This window comes from Octodon degus, unplaced genomic scaffold, assembly GCF_000260255.1.
Source record: "Octodon degus isolate 3935 unplaced genomic scaffold, OctDeg1.0 scaffold00110, whole genome shotgun sequence".
Classification (NCBI taxonomy): Eukaryota; Metazoa; Chordata; class Mammalia; order Rodentia; family Octodontidae; genus Octodon; species Octodon degus.
The window spans coordinates 5,131,120-5,138,838 of NW_004524686.1; the positions used below are offsets into that span (position 1 = coordinate 5,131,120).

General features: G+C 34.5%; 1 pseudogene; it reads left to right on the forward strand.

The window, feature by feature from the left end:
- Window positions 1–1,439: 1,439 nt before the first annotated feature.
- On the forward strand, window positions 1,440–1,873 carry LOC101564360 (annotated as a pseudogene).
- The last annotated feature ends 5,846 nt before the right edge of the window (window positions 1,874–7,719 follow it).

Consider the following 7,719-nt stretch of genomic DNA (forward strand, 5'->3'; position numbering starts at 1 on the left):
CCTTCTCTGACAAAACTAACCAAAGAAGGAGGATACAAGTGAATGATTGTTTTGTATCTGTATACTCAAAATAGTTAGGATAGATATACAGCTGCATTCTCTTAATTCAATGAATAGAGAGGTTTGTTCTAATAGTGTTTGAGACAGGATATCAGTTCTGCATCTTGTATAATGAATAAGCAGTAAGACAACAATATGTAAGTTGTTAATTATTGAAAATGTACTAGTAATCAGTTGTAAAACTGTCTTATTGCTATTTGTTTCTCAATAAAAAAATTTAAAAAAGAAAATATATTCTCAAAGAATAGAAAATTGGCCACTTGCTTATGTAAACATAAATAGGAAGACAAATTATGCAGAGGTAACCTATTCCAAGATAATATAATTTTGAACTACATTTCTGTAGAGTTTTTAAAATTCCTGTGATCAAAGTACTAGTATTTTAATTTACAAATTATACTACTTAATACAGAATAAAGACATATTTTTAGTATATGAAAAAGGAAATGCAGCCATTCAAGGAGAGGTTAAACACATATAGTTACCAGGTTAGGGTGTAGCTCAATGGTAGATACACCCCCAGGATGCACAAGGTCCACTGGTCTATCCAGAGTACTGAAAAAAAAGTAGAATTATATGATCTGCAATGCCACACCTCAGTATATTCCCAAGAGAATGTGAAGGATATGATTGCACAAAGATATGTAGAAAAATGTTCCCAGTAGCATTATCCATAGCAGCTAAAAAGTAGAAATAATCCAGCTATCTATCAACTAATACAAAAATAATAGTGGCATGTTCATACAATGCAATATTATTCTGTCATAAAAAGGAGTAAACTACTGATACATGCTAAAATATATATCTTGAATGCATGTTATACAAAGGAAATCAAATATTTTGCTGAGTTCACACACCTATAATATTTAAATGACAGAGCTAAACAAAAAAGGGGAAACAGATGAATGATCATTTTGTATCTGTGTATTCAAAATAGTTAGGATAAATATATAGCTACATTCTCTTGATTCAATGGATAGAGGGATTTGTTCTAATAGTGTTTGTAAATAGGATATCATGTCTGCATCTTGTACAACAAATAACCAAGAGGAAGACAGTATACAATATGTTAATTATTGGAACTGTCCTACCAATTTGATTTGAAACTGTCTCATTGCTATTTATTTCTCAATAAAATTATTGAAAAGAAATAAAATAAGCATCAATTAAAAAAGAAGAAAGAAAAAAAACACAAAGGAAACCAGACACAAAGATCAGACATTGTTACATTCCATTTTTATAAGATGTCCAGAACTGGCAAATCCATAGAGACAGATAATAGAGTACTGGTTTCCCAGGGCTGGGAGCAGCTGCAAGATAATGTCTCCTAACATTTACCGGGTTTCTTTGGTTGTTGATAAGAAAGGTTTGAAATTCTGATGACTGTCCACAACCTATACCTATTTGACCAAAATGGAGTATGTCTGCACTACCGTGAGTGGCACCACAAGAAGCAAGCAGGGATCCCCAAGGAGGAGAAGTTCAAGCTGATATATGGGAAGCTCTTCTCTGTCCACTCATTTGTCAGCAATATGTCCCCGCTAGACATGAAGGATGGTCTCCTGGCCTTCCAAACTAGCCGTTACAATCTCCATTACTACAAGACATCCACTGGGATCAAGGTTGTCATGAATACCAATTTGGACTTGGGACCCATCGAGATGTGCTACACCACATCTACAGTGTGCTGTATATGGAACTGGTTATGAAGAGTCCCTTGTATCCTCTGGGCCAAACTGTGTGAAGTGAGCTCTTCTGTTCCAGGCTAGACTCCTATGTGCACTCGCTGTCCTTCTCTGCCTGAGCTGGCTGAAGTATACTACCTCAACTGTCAGAAAAAATTGTGACTACCTGGGCCTTCCCTAACTTGCCTCTGAAGATATTATAAGTCCCTCTACCAGACCCTCTCCCAGAGCAACCCTAGTTGATAGGAAGCACAGAATACGGAATAAATATTTTGTCATCCTCTGAAAAAAAAAGAAAGCTCTGAAACTAAATGGTAGTGTTATCTGTACAAGCTTAGTGTACTTAAAACAAAGTAAAATGTAAGGAATTGTAAATGTTAATGGTAAATTTTCTAGTATGCTAATTATATCAAAATAAAAATATTAATTTCAGGTAGATAATAGACAAACTAAAAACTAAATATATGATGCTTTCAGAAAAAAACGCAAGTGTATCTTCACAACTTTTAAGCAAAGATTCCTTAACCAAAGTTACTAAAACATCAAAATGATAAAAGCAACAAATATAAAAGGTTGATGAAAATTTATAAACATGTATTCTTTAAAATACATATGCAACAAAACAATTTCTACCACAATGAGAGAAGATATTCTCAATATGTACAATTAACAAGGGACTAACAAAGAACCTCAGGGGAAAAGAAGCAACCATAGCAAAGTCAATGAATCAATTTAAAAATTGGCAAAGATTTTAACAAGCGCTTTCCAAGGAGACACATATTATTTTTTATATTTATTTTTAAAAGAGAGCACAAATTAGAACTAAAACAGAGAAAATTACAAGTGATACAGAATTTCACTTAATAAAGTAATATGACTTTAATAGTATTTGTTGTAATACACAGTTATGTCTTCCAACCAGTTGTCCATAAAAGGGAGACATATAAATGGCTAATAAGTATGTAAAAGAAATGTTCAGCAACATTAGTCATTAGAGAAGTGCAATATAAGACCACACCAAGATATCCCTTCACACACATTTGGATGGCTAACATTCAAAAGACTGAGAGTAGGATGGAAACACTGGCTGGGACAGGGAGCAAATGAAATTATTCCACAATCTTGGTTGGGGGAATAAAACGGTAGAAACCACTGAGTTTGGCTGATTTGTTGAAAATTCAAACATACACCTAGAAGCATTTGTACTGCTAGGTAGTTACCAAAGAGAAACACAGAGCCATGTAATAAAGCCTCAGTAATAGCACAGAGGTTGCGGGGACAGGGGATATAAATCTAGTGGTGGTACGTGCCTGTAATCCCAGCTTCTTGGGAGGCTGATGCAGGAGCATGGTGAGTTCAAGTACAGCCTGGGCAACTGAACAGGACCCTGTCTAAAAACTTTTAAAGAGGCAAGGAGATGTAGCTCAGTTGTATAGCACTTTTCTAACACACACTTATATTAGCTATAAATTAGAAACAACCTAACAGGTAAATGTATAAATTGCAGCATATTAAATACACATGGATATTGGACAGTAAACAAAAGTACTGTAGTAAGTACTGCATTTATGCATAAAATTACAAACATTATGGAATGGAGATGAGAGCAAATAATTAAACTATATATATTACCATTTAACAGAGAAAGACATTTCTTGAATAGGAGATGATATTACAAAATATAAATGTAAAAAGTAATGTATAAATGTAACATGTCTTCTTGAACACCAAGAGACTGTGTGTTCTTAATTAAAGTATTATTGAAATTCATATATAAGCATATCTGTATATACAAAATAGCATAGATATACAGTGACTTTCTCTTAGTTCAATGAGAAGAAAGTTTTGAACTAATAGTGTTTAGATAAGATATGTCTGCATCTTCTACTAAGAATAACTACTATAAAGACAATATGCAATGTATTAATTACTGTAACAGTCCTACTAATCTGTTTTGAAACTGTCTGATTGCTACTTCTCAATAAAATTAATGTAAAAAAGAAATTCATATATGAGCAGGCATATCTTAGAATATGTAGAAAAATTATAAAGAACGGTGAGGTAGATTTTGATTTCTTAGTTATGAAACCATAACTGTAACCATTAGCACAGAGATTGATCACTACATCAGTGGAATGAACTTCCCTGAAATACATCCCAGAATGTATGTTAGTTTATGTCAAATACATTTATGTCAGTTCAGTCAGAAAGAATTGGATGCATGTCCTGGCAGACACACTGTCTTTGGTTTTCCAGTTGGAAAAATATGGAGGCTGTTCCCTGCTTCATATCTGCATAAAAGTAAATTCTAGGTGAAGTAAAGATTTAAAACTAAAAAACACGAACCAACTCCATACAATAATGGTAAACATTATCTACTGCAAATATGCAAGGCCCCCAAAAGGACAGGAATCAAGAAATGGAGGGAGGGAAGAGGGAAAGAGAAAAAATAAGGAAATGAGATGTGTTATGTGAATGCATCAAGTTCCTGGAAGGAATGTAAACATTGTGAATTACAAACATGTAAAATAAAAAATTAAAAAAAAAAACACTGAGTGAATACATGTGCAACCTAGACATGCAGGAAACTGTCTGAACAAGAAAAACTGATGCTAGAAACGCTTGGCCCATTAAAGTATTTTAATATTTCAGTTAATTTTAATTGATACAAAGTTTTCATTGGGGAAGATTAAAAAGTTCTGCATATGAACATCGATAAAGACACAATGTGAATACACTTAATGCCACTTAAGTACACACTTAAATGATAAATTTTATGTTATGTATATTATTACTACAATGAAAAACTAAGTTTTGCATAGAAAAATGAATAATTTAATAGATCCCTAATGTAGTGATTCAGTGCACACATACACCTATATACACTTACGTTTTAAACCCTTTTGACAGCAAAAGACATAATAGCTATAATTTTTTAAATGGTCAGAGATCTTTAATAGACATTAATAAGAGAAGATATATAAATGGCCAATAAGCACATAAAAAGGTGCTCAATGTCACTGGTTATCAGGAAAATGCAAACGAAAATCACAGAGACATCACTTCACATCCATTAGAATCGCTAAAATCAAAATAACTGCCAATATGCTGGCCAAGATGTAGATATTCTTTTAAAAAGAATAAGAAAGAGAAAAAGATACAGAAAGGAAAGAAAGTCCGTAGAAAATCAAGTGATTCACAGCAGAACAAATCCAGGTGATTGGTAAACATTTTGAAAAAGTGCTAACTAGTAAAGAAATGCAAACAGAAATAGCAATGAGATATCGCAGCAAATCTACAAACCAGAAAAAAATTAAACAAGCCAATGGCACCTGTATCTGCTCCCTTTACTGATGGAAAGCAAAAAGTCTCATCCATTGCTACTAGAAATGGGAATTACTTTGGAAATGCATAACCTTGAGCCAGTAATCCTACTCCTAAAAATTTATCTGACAAAAGAAGAAGCACTAGTATATGAAAAACTATATGCAAACATTATATTTTTATATCAGAAAAAGGAAACCCACTGTATATAGGCAATATATAACAAAAGTGTAAGGATGTGTATGATCACATGAAAATGGAAAAAATGAGAGCGGAGAGATAGCTCAGTGGACTAAGCCCCTGCTTAGGCAAGCACAGGGACCAGGTTTTGATCCCCGGCACCACATGCTGTACTGGCCCCATCCCCAGCCGAGGTTAGCAGGCCACCAAGACCTGGCGTGGTAGTGTACAGCTGTAATCCCAGTGCTGGGGAGGCTGAAAACAGGAGGATCAATGAATATGAGCTGTGTAGTGAGACTCTGTATGAAATATATATAATGAAAAGAAAATAAGATACTAATCCTGATAACATTTCTTATCAGAAAAGCAGGCAGGTGGAAGGCCATAAAGATATAAATGCTGTGTTCATATATAAAACAGCATTTAAGCTTTGCGCAGTGGCAGTATCATAGCCAATGAGGTTTAACACAGCATTTATTACATGATTCAATTATATGAAAGTATCCAAATATGTACAAAAGATAAAAGAAAGGGAACAACGTTATATTCCTTTGGCTTTTTGTTAATACAAAAAAGAAGAAAACTTGTTTTTCTTCTCAGTCTCTAAGACTTTTTTCTTCTACCCACTTTATGTGTGGGTAATCCCCAAGGCAGCCCTGTCCAATAGAAAATGTGAGCCACATTGAAAATGTAAACAAAATCTAATAATTTTAATAAGATTTAATCAGTATTAAAAATATTCATGCCCAGGGGCTGGGGAGATGGCTCAGCAGAATAAGTGCTTCCCTGGCAAGTGCAGGGGCCTGAGTTCAATCCCCGGTTCTGAAAAAAAAAAAAAAATCATGCCATGTTTCCCACTGTTTGTTCAGTAAGCCTCTGGAATCTGATGTGCAGTATACATTTTATGGCATTGCAATTTGACCAGCAACATTAAACATGCCCGTGCTAATGGCCATTACATTGGCCAGAGAAATCTCATATTGTGGCCTAAGATAACTGCTATTTTCACTCTTTGTGGGTGTGATAAGGAAGTTCCAGCTTTCTCTCTGAGAGTTTGATAATTGATTCTCCAGAAATGAACTAATAATATAAAAATTAACAGGCAAAAAAGCCTATAAAATATTAGAATACATATGGGCAGAAATGGCATGCAAAAAGATGAAATTCAAGCAAGGGTCAGATAGTTGAGACTTAAATTGCCTTTTCATTAAGGGAAGGGAAAACAGAGGTTCTATAGGCTAGTTTAGGGTGATAATAAATAATTTTTAGGGGAAAACAAGCCTGGAGAACAGACAATGCCCTAGTGGCAAACCTATGACATGCATGCCACTGCAGATGGTTTCTTATCATTCAAAGCTCTAAAAGGTTCCCCATCACTGGCTTGAAAAACATTTCTTTGGGCTGTTAATATAATATTTGATTTTTAGCCTCCTCTTCTATGGATGAGTTTCCTCCTCCGTGGTTAATGAAATTCTATGGAGGAGATGAAGGCAATTCTGTTTCTCTTTGGTAGAGTCTAATTTGAAACAGAAAAGTGAAATACTACGGGAGAAAGAAGATCAAAGATAACAGAGTTGGAAGAAAGTCAGAGAGACCTTAATTCTGAGTTTTTTTTGTGTGCAACTCAGCATGTCCAAGTCTCACATTTTAACGTGTGGTGTTTTTGATCCCTAGCAGATATATGGGTGGATGTATTTCCCAAGGTTACTATAATAAGTTACCATAAACATGATTTAAAAACCACATAGTATATACATGCATTGAACATTACATGGAATCCAATAAACATGTACAAATACTTATTTTATATTTTAGCCATTTTTTGAATTAGAACAACAAATTCTACTAGATAAGTGGCTCGAAGGAACCTAAATGTATTGTCTTCCTGTTGTGGAGGCCAACTTTCTAAAATCAAAATGACAGCAGGACTGTGGTCCATCTGGAGCTCCAGGCAAGAATTCATTTCTTAGTCATTTCAACTACTAGATGCATTTGCTAGTGGCCCTTCTTCAGTCTACAAAGTGAACAGCATAGCGTCTTCAAATCTTTCCCGTTCATTTCCTCTCTCAGCTCTCTTCTCTGCTTCCCTTATCACATCGCCTTCACTGACTGCCCTCCCTCCTGCTTTCCATTTCAAGAACACTTGTGATTACATTATTCCCATCTGGACACTCCAAGATAATCTGCCCATCTCAAGATCCTTAATTACTACACCTAAGTACTTTGTACCATGAAAGGTAGTATTTTCACAGATTCTGGGGATTATGAACATGGACTGTGCAGGGATGAGGATTATTCTATCATAATGATTACACACATGTTTACAGATTGCAAAAAATATTGGTGTCAGAGCTTTACATATTGAAACAATTAATAATTTAATAAGCGATGTCTTTATTGATCACAAGATTTTTCTATGTATTTATTTATTAGGTCATCAAAATGCATTCTTTTAGAAGCTGAATTTCCA